Here is a 12,272-nt window from a genome sequence, read left to right as displayed (position 1 = left end):
GGTTTTAGTAAGTGCTGTCTCTATGAGTCTTTGCACCAGCCCACAGATGCATGATATGACACAACACCAAACAAGAATGAGTACACCTACTATGGCTGTGAGAGAAGTAAGAACTGAGACTATTATTTCATTCCATTCACTGAATCATATTTGTAGCCACCCTGTGAAAGGTGTATTTACTCCTGAGTTTTTGGCTAACTCATTGGACAGAGCAGTTAGACCTTGTAATGCCTTTGCTATACTTCCATCAGAGGTGGTATTGTTTGGGAGAAGGTACAACATTGAGTTTAATCATGATGCAAACTCCTCCTCTTTCTGCTAATATAATGTCTAAGGCTATCCTGTTTTCCCAAGCCATCTGGCTAGCAGCCCCTAATTGCTCAGCTATTCCTTTAATAGTGTCTTTAGTGTAGATAATAAATGGCTGTAGGTTGTAATAAATGTAATTTATCCAATCTATTTTTTTTTTTTTTTTGAGACGGAGTTTCGCTCTTGTTACCCAGGCTGGAGTGCAATGGCACGATCTCGGCTCACCGCAATCTCCGCCTCCTGGGTTCAGGCAATTCTCCTGCCTCAGCCTCCTGAGTAGCTGAGATTACAGGCACGTGCCACCATGCCCAGCTACTTTTTATTTTTGTATTTTTAGTAGAGACGGAGTTTCACCATGTTGACCAGGATGGTCTCGATCTCTTGACCTCGTGATCCACCCGCCTCGGCCTCCCAAAGTGCTGGGATTACAGGCTTGAGCCAATCTATGTTTTTATTAACTGTCACCCACCAAAATATTGACTCAAATTCTGCAGCTATTTCTTGAGTTTTAAATTTATCTGGTACTCCTTGTGGGACTCCAATTGCATCTAAATAAACATGAGACTTGAAAGACCCATAAAGGGCTTCCCTTGTTTTACGATGTTGTTGTAGTTCTTTTCTCTCTCTGGTTGATGAAATGCCAGGGTCAAAGAGATAGCCAATTGGACTAGAGCACAATTGCTGCTCTTGTTACTTGGCAGAGTGTCCATTAAAGGTCCACCACAATACCACCATGCATCTGCTCGGAGATGAAGCAGGGCTGACTGATTGGTAAGCTCTTGAAAAGCCTTAAGCTCATTGCATCCTTTTGGGTCTCCAAGAAACACTAAGTTTCCTCCTTGTCATGAGAGACATGAAGTGAACTTAGTTTCAAGAGATGGAGGCTGGATGGCTCTTGGGACTGACCCTCAGGGTGTTGAACTTTGGGATATAGCAGAGAGAGAGCTTGACACACTTGCTACCCCAAGCTGTGGAATTGTGGAAAAGAGCTGCCACACAGCCCATGCCTGGTTAGCTGAAGGACCATCTTAGTGGAAAGGGGACAACCCGGGCCTCTAGCCTGCTATGAGCATTAAGCATAACAATTGCTTTTGTTTAAAGTGCGGACAGAATATTTGATCCATTTCAACCAGGCATTCGCATCTTGATATCCTGTCTCAATTGCCAAAGTTTGCTTTAGGTCTTTAACTTCTACAATAGCTACCTTGCTCTTGTCATTAGATGGAAGAGGAACAACTGTTTCATTGAGAGAGGTTTTGGACGAAGGCTTAGGGGAAGATGTAGGCAGTGGGGGATCAATGAAATGTATTTTAAAGAACCCGATACGGTCTGTTCCTGAAACCCCAATCCCCGTACCATAAAACCAGCTTAAAGAAGGGAACTGGCTTAGAGAAGGAGAAGTTTTGAGGCTTTGAAAGAATAACCGGTATTGGATTGCACTGGTTTAGCTAACAGGGGAAGCTGTTCCTTTAGTAAAATGAACGTACGGTTTTAGGAAATTACAACTACTGGTAGGGGCAGTTCATCCTTGCTGTTTAGTGGTCTACAGAACGTTGAAACAGCTACGGAATAAAATCTCTGTATCAGGGTGGAGGGGGTAAGACTCCCGGTTGATACTGGGGTCTTCATTGAAATCTTACCAGACTAAATAATCCCAATTCACTAATGTCTACTGAGGAGAGCCAGAAAGGATAGGGGTACTTTTCTGAAGTAGAGAGCTGTTTTTGACTTGACAAGTCTCCACAGGGTATAACAAGGCAACCATCAAATGTAATAGTTTGAGGTAAAATTGACTTGTTTATATTAATAACTAGGTGGTCAGCAATAGAGTAAGGAAAGAAGAAGGAATAATAGAATAGATGAGAGAGTTAAATTTTTCTTAGCCTTAGTTTGATAGGGTTTTCCCTTGAGACTCCAGAGAGGGTAGTGTTTTCTTGACTCGAGTGTGATGGATCCATCCTCTCTCTCTGCTGTCCAGACTGCAGTTTTAGTAGTTAGGAGCACTAAGTAAGGTCCTTCCCAGGCCAGCTTGAGCTTCTCCTTTTTCCAGCTTTTGATGAGGACGTGACCCCCAGGCTGATGCTGATGCACTGGGAACTCCAGGGGCAGTGCCTATGTCAAGAGACCTTTAGTTCTCAGAGAAGAGAAATTAGAAGACAGGCTTGAGTATATAATTTTTAAGAAACTGATCTTTTGTTTCAAAGGTAGGAATGTCAGCAGTGGAGTATAAATAGGGAAATCCATAGAGCACCTCATAAGGAGAAAGACCAATATCTTTCCACAGTTCAGATTCTCAGAACGGCAATAGGAAGACACTTGGTCCATGGTAACCGAGTCTGCAGAACCAATTTGGTTAAGTGGTTCTTTAAAGTCTGATTCATTTTTTTCTATTCCCTTGATGAAGATGGGTGCCAGGGAGTACTCTATTCCATCTAATGTCTAATGTTTGGGATAGCTTTTTAATGATGTGTGTGGTGAAATGAGTTGCAATGTCTGAGTCAGTATTTTCTATTAGTCCAAACCTGGGTACTATATTTTAATTAGGGCCTTGACTGCATTATTGTTTGTTGCATTTGAAAAGGGGATAGCTTCAACCCAGTGAATGAGGTGATCTACTATTACTGGTAAGTATTTTAGATGACCTATTGGAGGCATTTTGGTGTAATCAGCTTGGATACTTTGGAACGGTCTTAATTCTGGATTTCTTCCACCAGGAGGTAGTTTTCTGAGGGCCTGTTTATTAGTCTTTTTACATACCAGGCAACTATTTGTAACCTGTCTTGCCAAAGTATAAATTCCTACACATTCATAAACTCTGAGGTTTGTGTCACACGTGGCTTGGGGGTCCCCAATGGGTCCCTTCGTGCAGTTAGAACTAGATCTCCCTCATAAATGGTTTAGATTACATTTTTCTCTGGTGTGGCAATGTCCATTTTCCTTCTGAATTCTCTTTAGCTCCTCTTTTTATTCATTTTTAGACCAAAGAAAGCTAAACACCATTTTATATTTGATAATGGTTTCTGTATGATTTTATACTAGATATGCTAAATTTTATCTTTATATACTAGTGTGCTATTAAACTCAATTTTAATAAAACCGTTTAGCTGTATTTATCCAGTTTTAATGTCTGATCATAAGGTAAGATTTGTATACTCTTTTTTTTTAATGTCTAAGATGATAACAGTTTTTTTCCCAAAGCAAACTTCCTTTATGTCTGTGGACTAGACTGCTTCAGGCCACAAGATGAGAAGTTAGGATAATACATGTTACACTGTTAACTTTTAGCAAACTTTACTTTTGTTGAAAACCTTGTAAATTTGAGATTTTAATTATATGCTAGATGTAGAGCCTAGGACCTAGACAGTGCAGATGAGATCTGGCTTCTTTTAGTATTTAATGCAATGTGTCCTACGTTTACCTAGCTGTAAAGCAGGCCAGCTGTACAGCTAAGAAATGGTAGCCTGTTTGGCTATCTGATCTGCTAGGTTATTCCTTCAACTTTCAAAAGAAAGGCTTTTCTGGTGTCCAGGGACATGGACAATAGTTATTTCTTTTGGCAACTTAAGGTTATTTAATAGTTGGGTGATTAATTCCTTGTGGACCAGGTCTTGGCCTTCACTGTTAATAAGACCTTGTTCAGCCCAAATTTTCCCAAAGGTGTGAGCTAACCCGAAGGCATATTTAGAATCAGTAGAGATGGTTCTTTCCTGGTTCTTTAAGACTTTAAGGTCTGGCTGAGGGCAAACAGCTCACAAGTTTGGGCAGACCCATTATTGGGCAAATTTTCTGACTCTATTTCTTCAACAGTTTTTCTGTCAATTACCGAATACCCATTGTGTCTTTTTTTTTCCCCCTCATTCACTAGGGGAAACCATCTATAGATTAAATGCCGTTCTGTCCTAAAGGAAATTTCTCCTAAGTCTGGTCAGACATTTGTATTGTTTTACCAGAGCGAGTGTAGAAAATTAACACCGAGACAAAAGTATGCCAAAGTGCAGGGTCTTTATTGCCCGCGGCGACGGAGGACTCACATCTCTCCAACCCGTGGCCCCAAGCTCAAGGGGTGCAGGGTTTTTAAACTGAAAAACCACATCCTGGTATTAGAACCAAGAGGGTGAGCGGATGCAGGGCAAGCAACTTTACAGCAAGCTAGCTGTTTTTATTTACAGAAGCCAAGGTCAGCAGTTACTGCAAGGAAAACGGGGCAGCAAACAGTTATCACAAAGGAAACGGGGCAGCAGTCACAACTTAGTTTTGGAAAAACCAGTTTTCTTGGTGCTTGCAGGGGACAGGGTTTAAGATGGCATTGCTTAGGTTCTAACTCTGGGTTAGCTATGGCACATGCCCCCATTTTTATGTACATTGAATCAAATCATTGATTCTTGTATTTGGAGAGACTGCTCAGTTTGGTACAAGGGCTCGTATTGGATCTGAGGACCATTAGTTTTAGAGAGTTGATTCTTGACTGGAGTATGTTGAGTAATTGGTTTAGGAGGCAAGGTCCAAACATGAGTCCTAGTATAAGTAGGATTAGAGATCCCACTATTGCAGTAACCAGGGAAGTAAGCCATGAGGACCAAAAGAACAATTTTTGATGCCAGTTTTCTGAGGCTTTCCAGAGCCGTTTTCTGGTTTCTAAATATTGTCTGACTAAAGAGAGGCTGTCCTGGATAAGGCCTGACTTATTGGCATAAAAACAGTATTGTTCGTTGAGGGCAGCACAGAGCCCTCCCTGTTTTAGGAAAAAATTTGTTCCATTGTAACTTAGGGGAAGAGTCTTATTACAGAAGTGTTTGTAAGGGGAACTGGCAAGGGTGTAATCAGGGACACCTGGGTGTCAGGAAGGCCATGCACTCAAATTTGATCCCTTTCTGTGACTGGCCTGCTGCTGGTTGACCCCATTCCTTCTTCTCTGGGCATAAAGGAGACAACCAGGATTCAGGACAGCCTTCTGACTTGAGTGTACATGAAAGTCACTTGAGGCCCTTGACGTGAAGGAATCCTTGCCAGGCTTGGATTGCAAAACCCAGGCTGTGGTATAGCAATGTGCGTTTTGTAGCAAGCTCCCTTAGCGATTGGAGAGTTGCAAATGGAAAGACATACTATAATCAGTGGAGAGAAAATGTGCACAGCTATTCTAGTGCACGGTTCTGTGACAGATCACAAGGCCGGGGTGATGTCCTCTCCCAGTGGCCTCCATACTTCCCCTGCCCTCAGCGGGTCACAGTTCTCCTGCTTGGCCTCATCTTTGACTCTGAAGCCTCTGAGTTCTGAACAGTTCTGCCCCCTCTTTTTTCAGATGCCTCTGTGGCAAACCTTTGTGGCAAGTTATTTGACTTTCTTTACATGGAAACACCAAGAACACCAGAGAGTGCCCCGGGTTTCAGACTTAGTCCAGTCTCTTCACATTAAATAGAACCATTGTTGTGTTCCCCTGGGGGAAGCTTCACTCTGCCTGGGTCCTAAGACCTTCCAACCAGCATTGTTCCCAGGTGGTGGAAACAATGGAAATATGGAAGAAACGACCTTCCCAGTCTGAGCTGCTGAGGCATCCCACCCTCTGGGAAGCCCAGCTGGAAGGCGCTTGGCAGTGGTGCCTGCTGTGGCTGGGGCAGCAGCTAGGCTGCAGGATGGAGCTTCCAGGAGGGGGATGGTGTGGCAGGCAGGGCCTTGAAGCCTCCAGGTGGCATATTGGCTTAGCAGACCGTGGTACTCGGGGCGCTGCTGGGCCAGGCTCTGGTGTGCAAACTGCCTGTACTGCAGTTATGACATCAGGAAGAGGCAGTAGTGTTCACAGCTGTTGACCTCCTTGTGCCAGCCACCCATATCATCACTGCACAGGCTCAGTGTCCCTAGTCTGGCTTGAGAATGTTCTCTGATGTGAATCCTCGCAGCACCCAGGGCTCGCAGTGCCCTGGTCCCCTGCGAGTCACCTGGGGGCCTGTTGTGCCCCTTTCCTCCTAGGACTTTGGCTGAAGCCGGGTCCCTCTGGGCCTGGGACATGGGCTCTGGGGGAGGGGCTCTGACTGACAGGTGGGGTCAGAGGCTCCAGGGCACGCTGCTGGCTGGCTGGGGCTGCGGGAACCTTATGCTTAGCATTCCCTCCAGAGGCCTTGATGGGACCACAGTCCCCATTGAGTAGTATTTCCCAAGGCCCAGAAGCCAAAAATAGAAAATAAAAATAAAAGAACAGTAAAAAACAAGGTTCAGCAGCCATCTGGAGCCGTGAGGCAGTTGGGCGGGTGCCACATGGACTCCTATGCCATGCTGTTCTACTGAGGACTCACAGGCAGGGGAGACCTTGATGTTCGGGTGTCTCGCGAAATGCCTCCTCTCTGTCATAAGCCCCGGCAGGGCCTGGTGTTGGGGTCCCAGTGGGCTTGCTGGGCAGGGTCCCTCTTGTTGTTTCAGGGCTGTCCACGAAAGATGCAGAAGTGACAGAGTCCCAGAAGCCATGTTCAAAATGGCAGTACGGGAGACATAGGTCCCCAATGTGTGGGTCTGTGTGGAGCAGTAGCACGGAGTTCCCAGACAAATATTTCTGCGGAATACAAAGTCTGAACTTGCCGAGGGACTTGCTGCCCTTGTCTTGACCCTCTGGTCCCTCCAGAGGGCATCATGCTGCCCCGGGTTCTGGAGACACCACCTCAGAGTCCCCGGAGCCATGTTCAAATGGTAGTGCAGGAGACACGGATCCCCGAAGTGCGGGTCTGTGTGGAGCTGTGGGATGGGGTCCCTGGGTAAGTGTTTCCATGGAATGGAAAGCCTGATTTCACCAGGGGACAGGCTACCCTCATCTTGAGCCTCTGGGCCCCACAGAGAGCAGCCTGCTGCCCTGGGTTCTTGGGAATCTCCCTCATGCTGCTGAGCCTTGGCCTGGGCCTTGGGGACAACCCCATCAGGCCAGGCTGGGGGAGGACAAGGCTTTTGTCACAGGTGGGTTGATGGCATGAGCTCCTGGAGCTAAGCTGGAGGGGTGGGGAGGGCCAGTCTGTTCTCCTCACAGAGGGTCCCAATGCCAGGGGACACCCTTGAGGACCCTCGTTCGAGCTTGGCTGAGAAAAGGAAACAGACATGGTTAGCATCTTCACCAAGCCCATCTAGTCTCTTCAGGGCTACACCTCACAGGCCTGGGTCTCTGGAGTCCTCGGGGTCCCTGTGTGGCCCCCTGGTCTGACACTGAGGATGCCCCTGCAGGCAGCTGATCCCAGGGCAAGGGCTGAGTGTAGTCTGGGATGGGGGAGCTTTCGAGGAACGTCAGGTCACTCCTAGAATGGCCCCCAGGGTTCCGGGTGGCTTGGGGCTTCCGGCCTCACGTCCTCACCTCAGGGCCGTTTGGTATCCCTGATTCAGAACACAGGTGGAAGGGACCTGCACTGTCACCCAGCTTTCTTGCCATCTCACATGGGGGCCTGTCTCCACAAAGCATGAGAAGGCCTGGGCATGGGTTCCCCTCTGCCCTCCAGGCCCTTCACTCCATGCCAGGGCTGGACCCATCCCACGCCCGGCTGAACTCTTGGTTCTGGCTCTGCGTCAGGGCTTCCCCACAATGCCCTCTGCCTAAATCCTCTCTGGGTCAGGGACACTGATTCTCTTGTTCCCCTGTGTTGTTATCTTGACACCCTTGGGGGAGCACTCAAGAATAGGGGGTCTTGGCTGCTTGGAGGTAGGGGTGGGGCCTTCCATAGCTGGGTCTGATTCCCCCAGTGTGCCTCAGGGCCCTTCAAGTGAGAGAGGAGAACAACATGGAAAGTGTGAGAGGGGTGTTGGGGGGTCCTGCCCACAGCCCCTGCCTACCGGCACAGCATGTCCAGGACACGTGCGCTCAGCACCTGCCCTGAGGACCAGCAGACCCATGTGACTTTCTAGAGGAGGAAGAATAGGTGCAGGAGGAAGGCCAGGTAGGAGGGAAGGTGGGGCCAGGGCACTCCCCACCATTGACTGCCCAGAGGGTGACTCAAGAGGGGATCTGGTGCTGGAGCCCACCTGGGGGTGGCAGGTCCCAGTGTGTCCCTATGAGTTCCTTCATGGAGGCCTGAAGGTTCCTGAGGATGGCATTGTCCTCCAGAGCCCAGCTCTGAGAGAGCCGCTCCCGAAACTCCAGGATGGTGTTCCAGGAAAGCTTCATGAGGCACTCTAGGGACAGGGTGACTCGAGAGGGGACCTGGTGCTGGAGCCCACCTGGGAGTGGCAGCTCCCAGTGTTTCCTTGTGACTTCCTTCATGGAACTCTCCTGTGAGGGCCATCCTGTGTGGGACCCTGCCAAGCTCCTAAGCTTTGGGGCAACACCAGGAGGGGAAGGTCATTTCTTCATCTAACGTGGTGGTTGGGTCCACGTGACACCAGGAGTCTGGGCCTCAACCCTTTTCAGCCAGCAGTGAGTTTGAGTCCTGCCTACTACATTCTAGTAGGTCATGAACTCTGGATTTTCAACAAGTGCTGACACCCCCGAGAAACACCCATGCCTGTGAATACAGGAATATGGCCCAGGAATATCACTGCCCAGGAATACTCACAGGGTTATATGCAGAATAGGCAATGAGAGTATCACATAATTCTACTACCTAGAAAAAAAGGAAAAGAGAGTTTTGTGCAAATGCTGTCAGTTTCATCTTGTCTATAAACTCAGATAATAAACAAAATTCTGGGTTCAGATGATCCCCCAAATAAGCAGTGATCACTGATCCAACTGTACACCTGTAATATTTGCATGGCAAGGAATGTTGGATTTTACTGAAACAATTCCTAAAAACTTGTTTCAGTAAAATCCACATTCCTTGCCATGCAAATAGCGCAGGTTGGATCAGCGATCATTTTCACTCTGGTTGATTTTTTTCTTCCCTCATTTCTCGGTTTGCGCCCACAGAAGTCCAGTCTTAGGGAACCACCTGGGTTTTCACCCCACACGTCCCAGCCTGGCCCAGGGCTTACAGCCCCAGAGGTGCTCAGTCCATGGTGCTGGCTGCTCCCTAGGGCAGGAGAGCCCTTTGTGGCTCTGTCACCCCTCCTGGGTGACCCTGGCCTCTGCCCTGGGGAAGCCCTCATTCCTCTGGATTGCCCAATCTTCCCTGGCACCCCTGCAGCCCCCACAGGACTTACTTGACCCCGAGTCCTTCTATGAACATCTTGTGGTTCTGGAGGGTGTGCTTGACATCTAGCTTGATGAGGCCGATGATCCTGGAGGAACTCTTGCTTTTCTCCTTCATGACCTGTAGGGAAGGACCAAGAGGAGGAAGCAGCCTCAGAACAGACAAAAGACTCCCTGCCCCAGACAGCAGCCATCCCACAGTCAGCACTTCTGCAAGGAAAGGAGGAAGGTTTCCTTCTGCAGAAAGCTCCTTTTTGCCTTGTTTCTGAAGCCAGGGAGGGTCAGCAGAGCCCAGCGCACCTGTGGTGCCTGAGTCACTGTCCATGCCTAGGATGTGCATCTGACTAGAACCCACCCCCTCAATCCGGGTTTGAAATTCCTTCCAGCTGGGGTTGTGGGCTCCTGATACAGCCTGGTCTGTTGTCCTGCCCTGGCTGATATTTCCCCAAGTTCTTAGCCTTGACTTTGTCAATGTCTAGCAGAAGTGACCATGCCCAGCCCCTCACTGTCAGGGTAATGCCTTTGTACACTCTGTGGGAGAGCTACAGACAGAAGAACACTCCAGTGAGACAGGACATGGGGCGACCATGGTGAGGAAAGCTGGCGAACAAGGCTGCTCTCCTATGATGAGGATGGGTACCACCCACCCACTGAGAGGCAGGTGGTGCCAGGTCACAGCCATGGGCACCTGTCTCCTTGCTCTGTAGAGAGTAGTCACGGGGGCCACTCCCTCCCCATGGTACCTTCTTGCTTGTTCTGTATTTTGGCCAGTCTCTGAGCATCTTCAGCCACTTCTTAGTTTGTTTTAGTTCCTGACTTCTTTGCTGCCGTATGAGCCTTGATGGAGTTAGCAGAGCTGTCAGGCTTCTGGTGGTGGATCGTGGATTCTGGGTTCTGTGCTTCAGAGCCCTGAAGGAGGCAGGAAAGGGCAGATCCCAGGGGCTGAGACCCTCTGAACTAACTGGAGCTGGGAGTGTGGACTGGTGATACCAGGACACACCATCTTTAGGCCACAGACACCCTGAGTTTCTGTCAGTCCCAGCCTTCAGCTTGGGACTTGGTGCAAACAGGCAGTTGACTCTGAGCCAGGACTGCAGTTCCTGGTTTGGGTTTTGGTCAAACCCTCATGGAAACAGAATCCAGCAGGAATGGCTGCCCCTCCCAGTGACAGCTGTGGCCCACTCACCACCCACCGGGCCCACGGGCCACCCCTACTGCCTCACCAACCACCCGAATTCCCCGTCCCTCGACCAGCCTCTCATGAGGCAGGCCCAGGCTCTTACCTTCACCTCCAGAATACGGACAGGGAGCAGCTCTGTCTCACTGTAAGGCAACCCAAGCAGAGCTGAGGACCTGCCCAGGCCAGGATCCATCCCCCTCCCAGAGAGTGCCCCACAGAAGGACCAGCCCATCCCTGTCCACCCTAAGTCTCAGCCCAGGAGAAGGCACAGGGAAGGAAGGCAAGAGCCTCCCTGTGGAGCTGATGCCTGCGAGGCACCAGGACCCTAGAGAAGAGGGAGCTTGATGCTGGCCTGGTGGGGGCCACTTGGTGCCTGTGGGGTGCCTTGGGCTGTACAATGGGGTTGCCCCTCCTGGGCTGGAGGCAACACCCTCTGTGGGAGCTGAGTTAAGTCCAGTCCTGAGACAGGATAGGTGCCACCCAGGGTGGGTGGCCAAGCCCTGACGGACAGCAGTGCCTCGGGAGTGACCACATCACTCACCAGAGTCCAGGGAGCCTGGCCTGAGACCTGCCCAGGGCCCTGAGGACACACCTGGAGCCTGTCCCACTGGACACTTCACACAGGCCTTGCAGGGTCTGACCTCCCAGCATGCACCTGCCTCTGCCTGCACCCTGGCCGCTGACCCTGCCTGCTCCCCGCCTTCCCCCATCCTGCTTGGCCCAGAGACTGTGGCCTTCACTCAAGTCACCCTGGCCTTTCTGTGACCCTTGTCCTGTCAGAACCTCTGAGTGAGACCTCCCTGATCCGTCCACACCCAAGCCTCGGCCACTCTCTCACTGGGCTGCCCAGCACTGCTGGGGAGATATCCAAGGCAACGAGGGTGAGCAAGGGCCCTGCAGCTAGTGGGGCTGCCCCACCACCCTGCCTTCAGCCTCAGCTGGCTCTCAGGTCACTGACGTTCAGCCCTCAGCCTCCTCCAGCCACTTCGAAACCAGGACATGGGGTGCCTGGCTGTCCTTTCCCTACTGTCCTGCCTGCCCTGACTCTGTGCCCCCATCCACCCTCTGTGGTGCTGACTGAGCCAGCGGGAAGCAGGGTCTCTGGAGGGCCACGCAGAGCCTTGGGGACTGACTGAGTCCCCTGACTGACGGGTCCCCTTCACACACACACACACACACACACACACTTGCACACTCACACACTGGAATAAAATGAATTTTGTAGCAAGCGTGCAAGTGTGTGTGCACTGCTGGGTTACTGGCCTGTGTTTAGCTTCATGAACATGGGTTTCATTTTATTTTTATGAGGTTGCAGCTCTTGCTCATAGAATCCCTGACTGATTTGTAATCTTCCCTTGTTTACTGCCTGTGGGCTTCAAGTAGCAGACACAGAGAAAACTTTGTAGAGACCGTTTACTCAGCCCCCTCAGTTTCCATAGCAGGTCTCTTAATTCCCATCACCTCCAGGGAGGTCACTGCTGAGATCCTAGGAATCGTGTGCCTTGTTTTTTGGCCACAGTGGTAACCATGATAGTCAACTATTCCCTCTGTGCAATTCTGGAACTAAAAATCTCAGGTAACAAGACTATAGGAAGCAATGAAAGCAACACGAAACTGAGAGTTTGATGGCCTGTGTTTCTAAGAAATTTAATATTTTTAGATAAATAACAAAGGAATGACTTTTCTGAAGTTCCT

General features: G+C 49.6%; 1 pseudogene; it reads right to left on the bottom strand.

The window, feature by feature from the left end:
• Positions 1-4,312: 4,312 nt before the first annotated feature.
• Positions 4,313-11,578, bottom strand: LOC101039803 (TBC1 domain family member 3B-like; annotated as a pseudogene).
• Between the last annotated feature and the right edge of the window lie 694 nt (positions 11,579-12,272).

This window comes from Saimiri boliviensis, chromosome 17 (assembly GCF_048565385.1).
Source record: "Saimiri boliviensis isolate mSaiBol1 chromosome 17, mSaiBol1.pri, whole genome shotgun sequence".
NCBI lineage: Eukaryota > Metazoa > Chordata > Mammalia > Primates > Cebidae > Saimiri > Saimiri boliviensis.
The sequence above is the reverse complement of the archived record's forward strand: the minus strand, read 5'-3'. Positions and strand labels throughout refer to the sequence as shown.